Consider the following 18,831-nt stretch of genomic DNA (forward strand, 5'->3'; position numbering starts at 1 on the left):
AAGCCCCCTTTACTGTTCATGCCCTAGACAGCCGGCCGTTGGGGTCGGGGTTGATCAGAGAGGTCACAGCACCACTTAAGATGACGACGCAGGGGGGTCATGAGGAGATCATTCAGTTTTATCTGATTGACTCTCCTGCGTATCCCGTGGTGCTGGGGCTTCCCTGGTTAAGCGCCCATGATCCTACCATTGCGTGGCAACAGAGGGCTCTTATGGAGTGGTCTGCCCAGTGTGTAGGGAGATGTCTAGGTGTTTCCTTAGGGGCGACCTCGGTGGAGAGTCCGAACCAAGTGCCCGCAATGCGCATTCCCCCTGAATATGAGGATTTAGCACTTGTGTTCAGCAAAACGAGGGCAACACGGCTACCACCTCATAGACAGGGGGATTGTGCGATAGATCTCCAAACAGGAGCGGCACTTCCGCGGAGCCGTGTGTATCCCCTGTCTCAAGAGGAGACAGCGGCTATGGAGACTTACATAGCCGAGTCCTTGGCACAGGGATACATACGGTCCTCCACTTCCCCGGTTTCCTCGAGTTTCTTTTTTGTGAAGAAGAAGGACGGGGGTTTGCGCCCGTGTATTGATTACCGTAGTCTCAATCAGATCACGGTTAAGTACAGTTACCCTCTTCCACTGATTGCGACTATGACAGAATCATTACGCGGAGCGCGGTTCTTCACAAAGTTGGATCTCAGGAGCGCGTACAATCTGGTGCGCATTAGGGAGGGGGATGAATGGAAAACAGCATTTAGCACCACCTCGGGTCATTACGAGTATCTCGTCATGCCATACGGGTTGATGAATGCTCCTTCAGTCTTCCAATCCTTTGTTGACGAGATTTTCCGGGACATGCATGGGCAGGGTGTGGTAGTATACATCGACGACATCCTAGTGTACTCTTCTACACGAGCCGAGCATGTAGCCCTGGTGCGCCGAGTGTTGAGGAGACTGTTGGAGCATGACTTGTATGCCAAGGCAGAGAAATGATTGTTCTTCCAGGTGTCCGTCTCCTTTTTGGGTTATCGGTTGTCCGCGTCTGGTGTGAAGATAGAGGTTGACCGTGTGTCGGCCGTGCGTAATTGGCAAACTCCAACCACTGTAAAAGAGGTGCAGCAGTTTTTGGGTTTTGCTAATTACTACCGGAGGTTTATCCGGGACTTTGGACAGGTTGCAGCTCCCATTACGTCCCTGTTAAAGGGGGGTCCGGTTTGCTTGCAGTGGTCAGCTGAGGCGGACAGGGCATTTGTCAAACTGAAAAACCTGTTCACCTCGGCTCCAGTGCTGGCGCATCCGGATCCCTCTTTACCATTCCAAGTAGAGGTAGACGCGTCCGAGGCCGGTATTGGGGCAGTCCTGTCGCAACGGTCCGGCACGCCACCTAAGCTCCGCCCCTGTGCGTTCTATTCTAAGAAGCTCAGCTCGGCGGAGCGTAATTATGACGTAGGGGACAGGGAGCTGTTAGCTGTAGTCCAGGCCCTAAAGGTGTGGAGGCATTGGCTTGAGGGGGCTCAACACCCTTTCCTCATTCTGACTGACCACCGTAACCTGGAGTACATCCGGGCAGCCAGGAGATTGAACCCTCGTCAGGCTAGGTGGAACATGTTCCTGACCCGGTTTGTTTTTAAGATCACATACATCCCAGGGTCCCAGAACGGTAAGGCAGACGCCCTGTCCCGGCGGTATGACACAGAGGAGAGGTCCATTGAACCTACTCCCATACTGCCGGAGTCTTGTCTGGTGGCTCCGGTGGTGTGGGAGGTCGATGCGGAGATCGAGCGGGCACTACGTACCGACCCTACTCCCCCCGAGTGTCCTGTGGGGCGGACGTACGTTCCGCTCGAGGTTCGTGATCGCCTTATCTATTGGGCTCATACATCACCCTCCTCTGGACATCCAGGTATTGGCCGGACAGTGCACAGCCTTAGCGTGAAATACTGGTGGCCAACGTTAGCTAAGGATGTGAGGGTTTATGTCTCCTCCTGCTCGGTGTGCGCCCAGTGTAAGGCACCTAGACATTTGCCCAGGGGAAAGTTACATCCCCTGCCCGTTCCACAACGACCATGGTCCCACCTCTCGGTGGATTTTGTGACCGACCTACCCCCCTCCCAGGGGAATACCACCATTTTGGTCGTTGTGGATCGGTTTTCCAAGGCCTGTCGTCTCCTCCCAATGCCGGGTCTCCCTACTGCCCTACAGACCGCTGAGGCCCTATTTACCCACGTGTTCCGGCACTATGGGGTCCCCGAGGATATTGTGTCTGACCGAGGTCCCCAGTTCACCTCCAGAGTCTGGGGGGCGTTCATGGAACGCTTGGGGGTCTCGGTGAGCCTTACCTCGGGGTACCACCCAGAGAGCAATGGGCAGGTTGAACGAGTCAACCAGGATGTGGGTAGGTTTCTGAGGTCCTATTGCCAGGGCCGGCCGGAGGAGTGGTCTAGGTATATCCCCTGGGCAGAGATGGCCCAGAACTCTCTCCGCCACTCCTCCACCAATTTAACACCTTTCCAGTGTGTTTTAGGGTATCAGCCGGTCCTGGCACCTTGGTACGAGAGCCAGATCGAGGCCCCTGCGGTGGATGAGTGGATTCGGCGCTCGGAGGAGACGTGGGACGCTGCACATGTCCATCTGCAGCGGGCCATCCGTCGACAAAAGGCGAGCGCCGATCGCCACCGCAGTGAGGGACCGGTGTACGCACCGGGAGATCGAGTCTGGCTCTCGACTCGAAACCTGCCCCTCCGCCTGCCCTGCCGGAAGCTGGGTCGGCGGTTTGTGGGGCCCTTTAAAGTCCTGAGAAGATTGAACGAGGTGTGTTACAGGTTACAACTGCCTATTGAGTACAAGAATATTAACCCCTCGTTCCATGTGTCTCTTCTCAGGCCGGTGGTAGCTGGCCCACTCCAAGAACATGAGATAGGAGAGACCCCTCCGCCCCCTTTGGACATCGAGGGGGCCCCGGCGTACAGGGTCCGGACCATCTTGGACTCGAGGCGCCGGATGTGTGGTCTCCAGTATCTCGTGGAGTGGGAGGGGTACGGTCCGGAGGAACGGTGCTGGGTGCCTAGGAGGGACATCCTAGATCCATCCCTCCTGACGGAGTTCCACCGTGGGCATCCCACGCGCCCGGGTCCGCGTCCTCCTGGCCGTCCCCGAGGCCGGGGTCGGCGCACGGCTGGAGCCGCGCGTCAAGGGGGGGGTACTGTCACGGATTCTGCCGAGGCTGCTCCTCCTCCTAGTTCGGGCAGGCTTCGGCGTTCGTCGTCCCCGGAGTACTAGCTGCCACCGTTGAATGTTTCTATGTGTGATTGCTTTTGTCTGTCTGTCACACCTGTGTCCGTTTGTGTCTGATTACGTGTTCTATAAGTTGCCTGTGTTGTATTGGTTAGGTTGTGTGTTGTTTTTCGCCTGTCCGTAGTGCTGCGTGTTTTTCTCTGTTTTGTTGTTTTACGCATAGTTGCGTAATTGCTCGCCTCTGTCGTTTTGAGGCCGTTCTTTGTATCTTCACAAGTAAACTTTGTTGGACTAAGCTTCGGTGTCCTGCGCCTGACTCCCACACCACATACACCTCAGCCTTGACACACAGTACTGTCTATTATCAATCGCGGTTATAATATCGTTTAGGACCTTGAGCGTGGCTGAAGTGCACCCATGACCAGCTCGGAAACCGGATTGCATAGCGGAGAAGGTACGGTGGTATTCGAAATGGTCGGTGATCTGTTTGTTAACTTGGCTTTCAAATACTTTCGAAAGGCAGGGCAGGATGGATATAGGTCTGTAGCAGTTTGGATCTAGAGTGTCACCCCCTTTGAAGAGGGGGATGACCGCTGCAGCTTTCCAATCTCTGGGGATCTCAGACGTTATGAAAGAGAGGTTGAACAGACTAGTAATAGGGGTTGCGACAATTTCGGCGGCTAGTTTTAGAAAGAAAGGGTCCAGATTGTCTAGCCCAGCTGATTTGTAGGGGTCCAGATTTTGCAGCTCTTTCAAAACGTCAGCTGTCTGAATTTGTGTGAAGGAGAAGCGGGGGGGGGGCATGGGCAAGTTTCAGCGGAGGGTGCAGAGTTGGTGGCCGGGGTAGTGGTAGCCAGATGGAAAGCATGGCCAGCTGTAGCAAAATGCTTGTTGAAATTCTCGATTATTGTAGATTTATCGGTGGTGATAGTGTTTCCTAGCCTCAGTGCAGTGGGCAACTGGGAGGAAGTGCTCTTATTCTCCATGGACTTTACAGTGTCCCAAAACTTTTTGGAGTTAGTGCTACAGGATGCAAATTTCTGTTTGAAAAAGTTTGCCTTTGCTTTCCTGACTGCTTGTGTATATTGGTTCCTAACTTCCCTGAAAAGTTGCATATCGCGGGGGCTATTTGATGCTAATGCAGTACGCCACAGGATGTTTTTGTGCTGGTCAAGGGCAGTCAAGTCTGAGGAGAACCAGGGGCTATATCGGTTCTTAGTTCTGTATTTTTTGAATGGGGCATGTCTATTTAAGATTGAGAGGAAATTACTTTTAAGGAACAACCAGGCATCCTTTACTGACGGAATGAGATCTATATCCATCCAGGATACCTGGGCCAGGTCAATTATGAAGGCCTGCTCGCTAAGTTAGCTGTTTATTCCCCCCAAAATCACATATATACATTATATACATGTATACACTACCTCGACTAAAAGTATGTGGACACCTGCTCGTCGAACATCTCATTTCAAAATCATGGGCATTTATATGGAGTTGGTCCCCCTCTTTGCTGCTATAACAGCCTCCACTCTTCTGGGAAGGCTTTCCACTAGATGTTGGAACATTGCTGCGGGGACTTGCTTCCATTCAGCGGTCAAGAACATTAGTGAGGTCGGGCACTGATGTTGGGCAATTAGGCCCGCAGTCGGCGTTCTAATTCATCCCAAAGGTGTTCGATGGGGTTGAAGTCAGGGTTCTGTGCAGGCCAGTCAAGTTCTTCCACACCGATCTCTACAAACTATTTCTGTATGGACCTCGCTTTGTGCACTGGGGCATTGTCATGCTGAAACAGGAAAGGGCATTCCCAAACAGTTGCCACAAAGCTGGAAGCACAGAATCGTCTAGAATGTCATTGTATGCTGTAGCGTTAAGATTTCCCTTCACTGGAACTAAGGGGCCTAGCCTGAACCATGAAAAACAGCCCCAGAGCATTATTCCCTCCTCAACCAAACTTTACATGTATTGGGGCAGGTAGCGTTCTCCTGGCATCCGCCAAACCCACATTTATCCATCGGATGGTGAAGCGTGATTCATCACTCCAGAGAACGCGTTTCCACTGCTCCAGAGTCCAATGGCGACGAGCTTTACACCACTCCAGCCGACGCTTGGCATTGCGCATGGTGATCTTAGGCTTGTGTGCGGTTGCTCGGACATGGAAACCCATTTCATGAAGCTCCCGACGAACAGTTATTGTGCTGACGTTGCTTCCAGAGGCAGTTTGGTAGTGAGTGTTGTAACCGAGGACAGATTATTTTTTACGTGCTACGCGCTTCAGCACTCGGCGGTCCCGTTCTGTGAGCTTGGGTGGCCTACCACTTCGCTGCTGAGCCGTTGTTGCTCCTACACGTTTCCACTTCATAATAACAGAAAATTTACGAACTGAGCTCTTCAGTAAGGCCATTCTACTGCCAATGTTTGTCTATGGAGATTGCATGACTGTGTGCTCGATGTTTTACACCTGTCAGCAATGGGTGTGGCTGAAATTGCCGAATCCACTCATTTGAAGGGGTGTCTTTTGTATGTACACTACCAGCCAAAAGTTTGGACACACCTACTCATTCAAGGGTTTTTCTTTATTTTTACTATTTATTACATTGTAGAATAATAGTGAAGACATCAACACTATAAAATAACACATATGGAATCATGTAGTAACCAAAAAAGTGTTAAACAAATCAAAATATATTTTATATTTCAGATTCTTCAAATAGCCACCCTTTGCCTTGATGACAGCTTTGCACACTCTTGGCATTCTCTCAACCAGCTTCATGAGGTAGTCACCTGGAATGCATTTCAATTAACAGGTGTGCCTTCTTAAAAGTTAATTTGTGGAATTTCTTTCCTTCTTAATGCGTTTGAGCCAATCAGTTGTGTTGTGACAAGGTAGCGGAGGTATACAGAAAATAGCCCTATTTGGTAAAAGACCAATTCCATATTATGGCAAGAACAGCTCAAATAAGCAAAGAGAAACGACAGTCCATCTTTACTTTAAGACATGAAGGTCAGTCAATACGGAACATTTCAAGAACTTTGAAAGTGCAGTCGCAAAAACCATCAAGCACTATGATGAAGCTGGCTCTCATGAGGACCACTGTCACGACTTCCTCCGAGGCTGCCTCCTCTCCTTGTTCAGGCAGGCTTCAGCGTTCGTCGTCACTGGCCTTCTAGCCACTGCCGCTCCTCATCTCATCATTCCATTTGTTTTGTCTTGTTTATTACACACACCTGGTTCATATCCCCTCTTCAGTACCTGTATAAGTGTTCCCTCTGCCCCCTTGTCTTTGTGTGTGATTGATTATTGTGGAGGTTCGATTAGCTTGGTGGAGCTCCTTGTACTTTTGTATCGCCAGGATAATTCCCTGTGTGCCTTGTATTTTCCAGTGCGCCTGTTTTGCGCACTGGAGTGTTTGACGTGTTACTGTGTAACTCTGTGGTTGCGGAATAAAGCCTGTTATTCTGTGATTTACCCTCCTGCGCCTGACTCCTTCAACATCACTTCATCACAGAATCCCATGGAGTCAGCAGGAGAGGAGCACATGCCTGGAGTCGTGGCACGGGTCCGGGAGCATTCGATGATACTAGCCAGCTTGGGAGAAGCGATGGATCGGGTTCTCCAGGTCGTCCAACGCCTGGAGAGGAGAGGACCCGATCTTTCGGGACCAGCTGAGCGACCGGATCCAGCCACCCACACCACAGCACCCAGAGGGATTCATATATCCCGACCACGGGATTTAGACGGGACAGCTGCCCTCTGCCAGGGATTCCTTCTACAACTGGAGTAATACCTTTCGAACATCAGCCCGGCTCCATCGGAGCGGGAAAAGGTGTCCGCCCTCGTCTCCTGTCTCTCGGGGGAAAGCCCTGGAGTGGGGCAACGCATTTTGGATTGAAGGAGGAGCCACATTAGACAACTACCGGGAGTTCGCACGCCTTTTCCGGGCAGTCTTCGACCACCCGCCCGAAGGTAGAAAGGTGGGCGAGCGGCTGGTCCACCTGAGGCAGGGGACGAGGACCCCTCATTACTTCGCCCTGGAGTTTCAGACTCTAGCGGCTGGGTCCGGTTGGAACGAGCGGACCCTCATTGACCACTTCCGACGGGAGCTAGCCTGCTGGGACACCATGTTGTCCCTTAATCAACTGGTGGACATGGCCAGCCGGTTGGACAACCTACTGGCTGCTAGAGGACGTCCTGGAGGGGGCCTGCCCGTTCCCCCCCCCCCTTGCCCGGATCACGAGATGATGGAGCTGGGTGGTGCGGCGATCCGGGAGGGCGGAGGACGACTGCGCCCGGTGTCACTCTCGTGGCTCGAGAGGACATTCTCCTGCACGCTGTCTTCAGTGTTCTTTTGTGTCTGGAGGCAGCATGCAGGGCACCCTCGCGTCACCCCAGGTATCGAACACCCACACTCGTTCAGAGCCTTCTGCTGCGCACTGTACCCTACCCATCCACTTTCCTGTTTACACAGTAGTTCCCCAGTGTAAGGCGCTGGTCGATTCAGGCGCAGCTGGGAACTTTATGGACAGGTCATTTGCACGTAGTCTAGGCATTACATTGGTTCCCCTATCCATTCCACTCCTCAACAGAGCATTTGACAGTCGACCATTAGGGTCCGGGTTCGTTAGGGAAGTTACAGCACCAGTCACTATGATTACGCACGAGAATCATCGAGAGCAAGTCACTTTGTTTATTATTGAGTCTTCTGATTTCCCTGTTGTGTTAGGTCTTCCCTGGTTAGCACTACACAACCCCACCTGTTCATGGCCGCAGAGGGTTCTCACGGGGTAGTCGCGAGAGTGTCAGGGTAGGTGTCTAGGTGTTTCCGTTGGTGCAACCACGGTGGAAAGTCCAGACACTACCTCCACCGTGCGCATTCCCCCCAAATACCTCGATTTGGCACACGCTTTTTCCAAAACGCAGGCGATAAAATTACCACCTCATCGGGCAGGGGATTGGGGGATAAACCTCCGGGTAGACGCTGTGCCTCCCAGGAGTCATGTGTATCCCCTGTGACAGGCTGAAACAGAGGCTATGGAGACATACATCTCCGAGTCCCTGTGCCAAGGGTTCATACGTCCCTCCACTTCGCCCGCCTCCTCAGGTTTCTTTTTTATGAAGAAGAAGGACGGAGGTCTGTGCCCTTGCATTGATGAATGCTCCATCCATCTTCCAGTCCTTTGTGAACGAGGTGTTTCGGGACATGCTTGGTCGCGGTGTAGTGGTCTACATCGATGACATTCTGGTGTATTCCGCTATGCGCGCCGAGCACGTGTCCCTGGTTTGCAAAGTGCTAACCCGACTGTTGGAACATGATCTTTATGCCAAAGTGTCTGTTTTTCCAACAATCCGTCTCCTTCCTCAAATACCGCATTACCACCTCAGGTGGGGAGATGGAGGGAGATCGTATTTCACCCATGCGTAATTGGCCGACTCCAACCACGGTTAAGGAGGTGCAGCACTTTATTGGCTTTGCCAACTACTATCTGAGGTTTACCCGGTGTTTTGGCAAGGTCGCAGCTCCCATCACATCTCTGTTGAAGGGTGGGCCGTCCCGGCTCCGCTGGTCTGCTGAGGCTGACAGGGTCTTCAGTAACCTGAGGGTTCTGTTCACCTCAGCCCCGGTACTGGCCCATCCCAATCCATCACTACCGTTCGTAGTGGAGGTGGATGCGTCCGAGGTAGGGATAGGCGCTGTCCTATCTCAACGCTCGGGTACACCACCCAAGCTCCGCTCCTGTGCCTTCTTCTCCAAGAAGCTCAGCCCGGTGGAGCAGAACTACGACGTTGGTGATCGGGAGCTGTTGGCTGTTGTCCGAGCCCTGACCATGTGGAGGCTCTGGCACGAGGGAGCGAAACACCCTTTCCTCGTCTGGACAGACCACCGTAACCTGGAGTACATCCGGGCAGCGAGGAGGCTGAACCCTCGCCAGACCAGGTGGGTCCTATTCTTTACCCGGTTTGATTTTACACTATCTTACATCCCGGGTACGAAGAACGTGAAGGCAGAAGCACTGTCACGGCTGTACGACCCAGAGGAGAGGCCTATATACAACACCCCCATACTCCCGGCCTCCTGCATTGCGGCGACGATAGTATGGGCAATGGACGCGGACATAGAGCGGGCGTTACGCACAGAGCCATCTCCACCTCAGTGTCCAGCTGGGCTGCTGTACATGCCGTCTCTTGTCCGTGACCGTCTGATATATTGGGCACACACATCACCCTCCTCTGGTCACCCAGGTATCAGGCGTACAGTGCGCTGCCTGACCGGAAAGTACTGGTGGCCTACCTTGGCTAAGGGAGTGAGGGTGTATGTCTCCTCCTGCTCGGTGTGCGCCCAGAGTAAGGCACCTAGGCACCTCCCAGCGGGTAAGTTACAGCCCCTACTAGTTCCACAATGGCCATGGTCCCACTTGAGTATTGACTTCCTTACTGATCTTCCCCTCTCTCAAGGTAACATCACCATCCTGGTCGTTGTGGACAGCTTTTCCAAAGCCTGCCGCATCCTTCCTCTGCCCGGTCTCCCCACGGCCCTGCAGACTGCGGAGGCCCTGTTTACACACGTCTTCCGGCACTACGGGGTGCCAGAGGACATAGTGTCTGACCGGGGTCCCCAGTTCACATCCAGGGTCTGGAAGGCGTTCATGGAACGTCTGGGGGTCTCGGTCAGCCTGACCTCTGACCACCGTGGCATCAGAGACATACCGAGGCTCCTGCGGTGGATGACTGGTTTCGGCGTGTGGAGGAGACGTGGAACGCTGCTCACGTCCACCTCCAACGCGCCGTGCATCGCCAGAAGGCCAACGCTGACCGCCACCGCAGTGAGGCCCCGGTCTTTGTACCGGGTGATCGTGTCTGGCTCTCGACCAGGAATCTGCCCCTCCGCCTTCCCTGCCGGAAGCTGAGCCCGCGGTTTATGGGGCCATTCAAAGTCCTGAGGAGAATAAACAAGGTTACCTATAGGTTATTACTCCTGCCAGATTATCGTATTAACCTCTCGTTCCATGTGTCTCTCCTCAGGCCGGTGGTGGCTGGTCCGCTCCAGGAGTCTGAGGTGCGGGAGGTCCCTCCGCCCCCTCTGGACATCGAGGGGACCCCGGCGTGCTCTGTCCGTTCCACTCTGGATTCGAGGCGTCGAGTACCTTCAGTACCTCGTGGAGTGGGAGGGGTACAGTCCGGAGGAGCGGTGCTGGGTCCCCGTGAGGGATATCCTCGATCCCTCCCTGTTTCGGGATTTCCACCGTCGCCATCTGGCTCGCCCTGCTCCGAGTCCTCCTGGTCGTCCCCGAGGCCGGTGTCGGCGCGCTGCTGGTACTGCGCATCAAGGGGGGGGGGGTACATGTCACGAATTCCTCAGAGGCTGCCTCCTCTCCTTGTTTGGGCAGGCTTCGGCGTTCGTTGTCACCGGCCTTCTAGCCACTGCCGCTCCTCATCTCATCATTCCATTTGTTTTGTCTTGTTCATTACACACACCTGGTTCATATCCCCTCATCAGTACCTGTATAAGTGTTCCCTCTGCCCCCTTGTCTTTGTGTGTGATTGTTTATTGTGGAGAGTATGTAGCTCGGTGGAGCTCCTTCTATTTTTGTATTCTTGGGATAATTCCCTGTGTGCCTTGTATTTTCCAGTGTGCCTGTTTTGCGCACTGGAGTGTTTGACGTGTTACTGCGTAACTCTGTGGTTGCGGAATAAAAACTGTTATTCTGTGATTTACCCTCCTGCGCCTGACTCCTTCAACATCACCTCATCACAACCACCACAGGAATGGAAGACCCAGAGTTACCTCTGCTGCAGAGGATACGTTCATTAGAGTTACCAGCCTCAGAAATTGCAGCCCAAATAAATGCTTCACAGAGCTCAAGTAACAGACACATCTCAACATCAACTGTTCAGAGAGGACTGTGTGAATCAGGCCTTCATGGTCGAATTGCTGCAAAGAAATGACTACTGAAGGACACCAATAAGAAGAAGCGACCTGCTTGGGCCAAGAAACATGAGCAATGGACATTAGACCGGTGGAATTGTGTCCTTTGGTCTGGAGTCCAAACTGGAGATTTTTGGTTCCAAGCGCTGTGTCTTTGTGAGACGTGTGTATGTGTCTTACATGATTCCATATGTGTTATTTCATAGTTTTGATGTCTTCAGTATTATTCTACAATGTAGAAAATAGTAAAAATAAAGTAAAACCCTGGAATGAGTAGGTGTGTACAAACTTTTGACTGGTACTGTATGTATATATATATATACACTGCTCAAAAAAATAAAGGGAACACTTAAACAACACAATGTAACACCAAGTCAATCACACTTCTGTGAAATCAAACTGTCCACTTAGGAAGCAACACTGATTGACAATACATTTCACATGCTGTTGTGCAAATGGAATAGACAACAGGTGGAAATTATAGGCAATTAGCAAGACACCCCCAATAAAGGACTGGTTTTGCAGGTGGTGACCACAAACCACTTCTCAGTTCCTATGCTTCCTGGCTGATGTTTTGGTCACTTTTGAATGCTGCCGGTGCTTTCACTCTAGTGGTAGCATGAGACGGAGTCTACAACCCACACAAGTGGCTCAGGTAGTGCAGCTCATCCAGGATGGCACATCAATGCGAGCTGTGGCAAGAAGGTTTGCTGTGTCTGTCAGCGTAGTGTCCAGAGCATGGAGGCGCTACCAGGAGACAGGCCAGTACATCAGGAGACGTGGAGGAGGCCGTAGGAGGGCAACAACCCAGCAGCAGGACTGCTACCTCCGCCTTTGTGCAAGGAGGAGCAGGAGGAGCACTGCCAGAGCCCTGCAAAATGACCTCCAGCAGGCCACAAATGTGCATGTGTCTGCTCAAAAGGTCAGAAACAGACTCCATGAGGGTGGTATGAGGGCCCGACGTCCACAGGTGGGGGTTGTGCTTACAGCCCAACACCGTGCAGGACGTTTGGCATTTGCCAGAGAACACCAAGATTGGCAAATTCGCAACTGGCGCCCTGTACTCTTCACAGATGAAAGCAGGTTCACACTGAGCACATGTGACAGACGTGACAGAGTCTGGAGACGCCGTGGAGAACGTTCTGCTGCCTGCAACATCCTCCAGCATGACCGGTTTGGCGGTGGGTCAGTCATGGTGTGGGGTGGCATTTCTTTGGGGGGCCGCACAACCCTCCATGTGCTCGCCAGAGGTAGCCTGACTGCCATTAGGTACCGAGATGAGATCATCAGACCCCTTGTGAGACCATATGCTGGTGCGGTTGGCCCTGGGTTCCTCCTAATTAAAGACAATGCTAGACCTCATGTGGCTGGAGTGTGTCAGCAGTTCCTGCAAGAGGAAGGCATTGATGCTATGGACTGGCCCGCCCGTCCCCCAGACCTGAATCCAATTGAGCACATCTGGGACATCATGTCTCGCTCCATCCACCAACGCCACGTTGCACCACAGACTGTCCAGGAGTTGGCGGATGCTTTAGTCCAGGTCTGGGAGGAGATCCCTTAAGAGACCATCCGCCACCATCAGGAGCATGCCCAGGCGTTGTAGGGAGGTCATACAGGCACGTGGAGGCCACACACACTACTGAGCCTCATTTTGACTTATTTTATGGACATTACATCAAAGTTGGATCAGCCTGTAGTGTGGTTTTCCACTTTAATTTTGAGGGTGACTCCAAATCCAGACCTCCATGGGTTGATAAATTTGATTTCCATTGATAATTTTTGTGTGATTTTGTTGTCAGCACATTCAACTATGTAAAGAAAAAAGTATTTAATAAGATTATTTCATTCATTCAGATCTAGGATGTGTTATTTTAGTGTTCCCTTTATTTTTTTGAGCAGTGTATATATATATATATACACACACACACAAACACATACACAGTGCATTCGGAAAGTATTCAGACCCCTTGACTTTTTCCATATTTTGTTACATTACAGCCTTATTCTAAAATGGATAAAATAAAATAAATGTCCTCATCAATCTACACACAATACCCCGTAATGAGAAAATGAAAACAGATGATTAGACATTTTGCTAATTTATTAAAAATAAAAAACTGAAATATCACATTTACATAAGTATTCAGACCCTTTACTCAGTACTTTGTTTAAGCACCTTTGGCAGCGATTACAGCCTTCAGTCTTCTTGGGTATGACGCTACAAGCTTGGCACACCTGTATTTGGAGAGTTTCTCCCATTCTTCTCTGCAGATCCTCTCAAGCTCTGTCAGGTTGGATGAGGAGCGTCGCTGCACAGCTATTTTCAGGTCTCTCCAGAGATGGTAGATCGGGTTAAAGTCTGGGCTCTGGCTGGGCCACTCAAGGATATTCAGTGACGTGTCCCGAAGCCACTCCTGTGTTGTCTTGGCTGTGTGCTTAGGGTCGTTGTCCTGTTGGAAGGTGAACCTTCACCCCAGTCTGAGTTCCTGAGTGCTCTGGAACAGGCTTTCACCAAGGATCTCTCTGCACTTTGCTCCGTTCATCTTTCCCTCGATCCTGACTAGTCTCCCAGTCCCTGCCACTGAAAAACATCCTCACAGCATGATGCTGCCACCACCATGCTTCACCGTAGGGATGGTGCCAGGTTTCCTCCAGACGTGATGCTTGGCATTCAGGCCAAAGAGTTCAATCTTGGTTTCATCAGACCAGATAATCTTGTTTATCATGGTCTGAGAGTCTTTAGGTGCCTTTTGGCAAACTCCAAGCGGGCTGTCATGTGCCTTTTACTGAGGAGTGGCTTCCGTCTGCCCACTCTACCATAAAGGCCTGATTGGTGGAGTGCTGCAGAGATGTTTGTCCTTCTGAAAGGTTCTCCCATCTCCACAGAGGAACTCTTGAGCTCTGTCAGAGTGACCATCGGGTTCTTGGTCACCTCACTGACCAAGGCCCTTCTCCCCAAATTGCTCAGTTTGGCCGGGCGGCCAGCTCTAGGAAGAGTCTTGGTGGTTCCAAATCTCTTCCATTTAAGAATGATGGAGGCCACTGTGTTCTTGGGGACCTTCAATGCTGCAGAAATTGTTTTGTACCCTTCCCCAGATCTGAGCCTCTACACAATCCTGTCTCTGAGCTCTACGGACAATTCCTTCGACCTCATGGCTTGGTTTTTGCTCTGACATGCACTGTCAACTGTGGGACCTTATATAGACAGGTGTGTGCCTTTCCAAATCATATCCAATCAATTGAATTGACCATAGGGGGACTCCAATCAAGTTTTAGAAACATCTCAAGGATGATCAATGGAAACAGGATGCACCTGAGCTCAATTTCGAGTCTCATAGCAAAGGGGCTGAATACTTATGTAAATGTTATATTACGTAAATGTGATATTTCCGTTTTATTTTATTTTATACATTTGCAAAAATATATATATATATATTTTTTTTTCACTTTGTCATTATGGGGTATTGTGTGTAGATTGATAATATTTTATTTTATTTTCATCCATTTTAGAATAAAGCTGTAACGTAACAAAATGTTGAAAAAGTGAAGGGGTCAGAATACTTTCCGAATGCACTGAATATCTATTATTTTGGAGGGTTGGAGGGGGTGGGCTTCACTCAGACCTTGTGGGGGGCACGAAACTGCATTACGCCACTGATGTAATTCTACATCATCCTACAGAAATCCTACCCTATGTGATCTGTCTCGAACAAGGCTTACTTACAGTTAAAGTCGGAAGTTTACATACACCTTAGCCAAATACATTTAAACTCAGTTTTTCACAATTCCTGACATTTAATCCTAGTAAAAATTCCCTGTTTTAGGTCAGTTAGGATCACCACTTTATTTTAAGAATGTGAAATGTCAGAATAATAGTAGAGAGAATGATTTATTTCAGCTTCTATTTCTTTCATCATATTCCCAGTGGGTCAGAAGTTTACATACAGTGGGGGAAAAAAGTATTTAGTCAGCCACCAATTGTGCAAGTTCTCCCACTTAAAAAGATGAGAGAAGCCTGTAATTGTCATCATAGGTACATGTCTGTAAGTATGACAGACAAAATGAGATTTTTTTTTCCAGAAAATCACATTGTAGGATTTTTAATGAATTTATTTGCAAATGATGGTGGAAAATAAGTATTTGGTCAATAACAAAAGTTTCTCAATACTTTGTTATCTACCCTTTGTTGGCAATGACACAGGTCAAACGTTTTCTGTAAGTCTTCACAAGGTTTTCACACACTGTTGCTGGTATTTTGGCCCATTCCTCCATGCAGATCTCCTCTAAAGCAGTGATGTTTTGGGGCTGTTGCTGGGCAACACAGACTTTCAACTCCCTCCAAAGATTTTCTATGGGGTTGAGATCTGGAGACTGGCTAGGCCACTCCAGGACCTTGAAATGCTTCTTTACGAAGCCACTTCTTCGTTGCCCGGGCGGTGTGTTTGGGATCATTGTCATGCTGAAAGACCCAGCCACGTTTCATCTTCAATGCCCTTGCTGATGGAAGGAGGTTTTCACTCAAAATCTCACGATACATGGCCCCATTCATTCTTTCCTTTACACGGATCAGTCATCCTGGCTTCACAGTAGGTATGGTGTTCTTTGGATGCAACTCAGCATTCTTTGTCCTCCAAACACGACGAGTTGAGTTTTTACCAAAAAGTTCTATTTTGGTTTCATCTGACCATATGACATTCTCCCAATCCTTTTCTGGATCATCCAAATGCACTCTAGCAAACTTCAGACGAGCCTGGACATGTACTGGCTTAAGCAGGGGGACACGTCTGGCACTGCAGGATTTGAGTCCGTGGTGGCGTAGTGTGTTACTGATGGTAGGCTTTGTTACTTTGGTCCCAGCTCTCTGCAGGTCATTCACTAGGTCCCCCCGCGTGGTTCTGGGATTTTTGCTCACCGTTCTTGTGATCATTTTGACCCCACGGGGTGAGATCTTGCGTGGAGCCCCAGATCGAGGGAGATTATCAGTGGTCTTGTATGTCTTCCATTTCCTAATAATTGCTCCCACAGTTGATTTCTTCAAACCAAGCTGCTTACCTATTGCAGATTCAGTCTTCCCAGCCTGGTGCAGGTCTACAATTTTGTTTCTGGTGTCCTTTGACAGCTCTTTGGTCTTGGCCATAGTGGAGTTTGGAGTGTGACTGTTTGAGGTTGTGGACAGGTGTCTTTTATACTGATAACAAGTTCAAACAGGTGCCATTAATACAGGTAACGAGTGGAGGACAGAGGAGCCTCTTAAAGAAGAAGTTACAGGTCTGTGAGAGCCAGAAATCTTGCTTGTTTGTAGGTGACCAAATACTTATTTTCCACCATAATTTGCAAATAAATTCATTAAAAATCCTACAATGTGATTCTCTGGATTTTTTTCTTCTCAATTTGTCTGTCATAGTTGACGTGTACCTATGATGAAAATTACAGGCCTCTCTCATCTTTTTAAGTGGGAGAACTTGCACAATTGGTGGCTGACTAAATACTTTTTTCCCCACTGTACACTCAACTAGTATTTGGTAGCATTGCCTTTAAATTGAAGTGAATTTTGGCCCATTCCTCCTGACAGAGCTGGTGTAACTGAGTCATGTTTGTAGGCCTCCTTGCTCGCACACGCTTTTTCAGTTCTGCCCTCAAATGTTCTATAGGATTGAGGTCAGGGCTTTGTGATGGCCACTCCAATACCTTGACTTTGTTGGAAGTATGCTTGTGGTCACTGTCCATTTGGAAGACCCATTTGCGACCAAGCTTTAACTTCCTGACTGATGTCTTGAGATGTTGCTTCAATATATCCACATCATTTTCCATCCTCGTGATGCCATCTAATTTGTGAAGTGCACCCCCACATCATGATGCTGCCACCCCTGTGCTTCACGGTTGGGATGGTGTTCTTCGGCTTACAAGCCACCCCCCTTTCTCCTCCAAACATAACGATGGTCATTATGGCCAAACAGTTATATTTTTGTTTCATCAGACCAGAGGACATTTCTCAAAAAAGTACGATCTTTGTCTCCATGTGCAGTTGCAAACCGTAGTCTGGCTTTTTTATGGCGGTTTTGGAGCAGTGGCTTCTTCCTTGCTGAGCGGCCTTTCAGGTTACGTCGATATAGGACTCATTTTACTGTGGATATAGATAGGTAGGCCTTGAAATACATCCACAGGTACACCTTCAATTGACTCAAATGATGTCAATTAGCCTATCAGAAGCTTCTAAAGCCATGACATCACTTTCGGGAATTTTCCAATCTGTTTAAAGGCACAGTCAACTTAGTGCATGTAAACTTCTGACTCACTGGAATTGTGATACAGTGAATTATAAGTCTGTAAACAATTGTTGGGAAAATGACTTGTGTCATGCACAAAGTAGATGTCCTTACTCACTTGCCAAAACTATAGTTTGTTAACAAGAAATCTGTGGAGTGGTTGAAAAACAAGTTTTAATGACTCCAACCTAAGTGTATGTAACCTTTCGACTTCAACTGTACATGCAAAATAAGCCTACATACTGTACATACTACATGGAAAATATCTGCTGATGGTATTCTGGTCTCCTCTTCAACTTGTGTCATCTAGTCACACTGATGCTAGAGACCATCAGTCTAACAGTTATCTACACACACACAGGTCTTCAGCTGAGCATTCTGTGTGTGTGTGTGTGTGTGTGTGTGTGTGTGTGTGTGTGTGTGTGTGTTACAAATGAATGATGAGTAGCAAATGAATATTAATAGCAAACACACAGTAGGCTAGGCTACATTATACAATTTACAAAAGACCATATGGGGAGGGAAAGCAACTATTCTTCATCACGTGAGGCATATGATTCACTAAGATTCGGCGTTGTTGTAACATTAATCATGAATGTAGCATGCAAACTCGAGCTTGCACAATCCATTTTACTGTCTCATCCGTGGGAAAATGTTTACGTTTTATTTACATTGTGCTCCAACAGCGCAACCGACCATTTAAAAGGTGTGGCGATACAAATTATTCAGGAGTTATGGAAACACGTTAACTCAATATGCTTTCATCCCATCACCCCGCCTCTAAAGCACAGTATATTACTACTCTATTGTCATTTATTTTTCTATTGGAATATTCTCTATGGAATAAGTGATTATTGTATTTTCAACTAGGGCTCGCCGATTAAACTGCTATTTAGCAGGTGTTGTGGTCCATTATCGCGAAAGAATGATGGATCTTTCTCTGACTCTATGTCACGTGAAAAGACCACTATAGTCACTGCAGCTGCTTATCCTCACACGTCACGCCCATCGTGGAATCAAAGTGTAAAAAGCAATGGAATCCCTTATCATCTGAAAGGGATACAATTTACAGATCACCAAAAGAGAATGTAAAAAGTATGAACGTGGTGTTTCGCTTCATCGTAAAAAGAGATGGCCCCTCTAGTATAGCTACAATCTGATGGCCCAATCTCACGCACACCGTGCGAGGGCGGGCGTGGAATCTTCATCAATGAAAATCTTCAGTTTGGTGGATACAATATGCTTACGCACGCTATAATTATACAGTATAGAGCTGTGACCATTCACGATTTAAAATGTCTACCTTCTCTTTATAGCTTATACAGTAGCCGACTGCCTTCCTTTAGCTTACCCGCCTATTAACGTGAGGTTTCAGCCATTTATGCATGACTGCTGCATCACATTTGTAAAAGTAAC

At 49.1% G+C, this 18,831-nt stretch overlaps 1 protein-coding gene across 1 annotated transcript in view; it reads right to left on the reverse strand.

Moving 5' to 3' along the window:
• The window catches only part of LOC311138863 (protein bassoon-like), a gene marked incomplete at both ends in the record, with an annotated part of 129,142 nt that overhangs the window by 109,862 nt on the left and 449 nt on the right, over nucleotides 1-18,831 (reverse strand). The window lies entirely within an intron of this gene.

The sequence above is a fragment of the Coregonus lavaretus genome (assembly GCF_964263955.1).
Source record: "Coregonus lavaretus genome assembly, chromosome: 12".
Classification (NCBI taxonomy): domain Eukaryota; kingdom Metazoa; phylum Chordata; class Actinopteri; order Salmoniformes; family Salmonidae; genus Coregonus; species Coregonus lavaretus.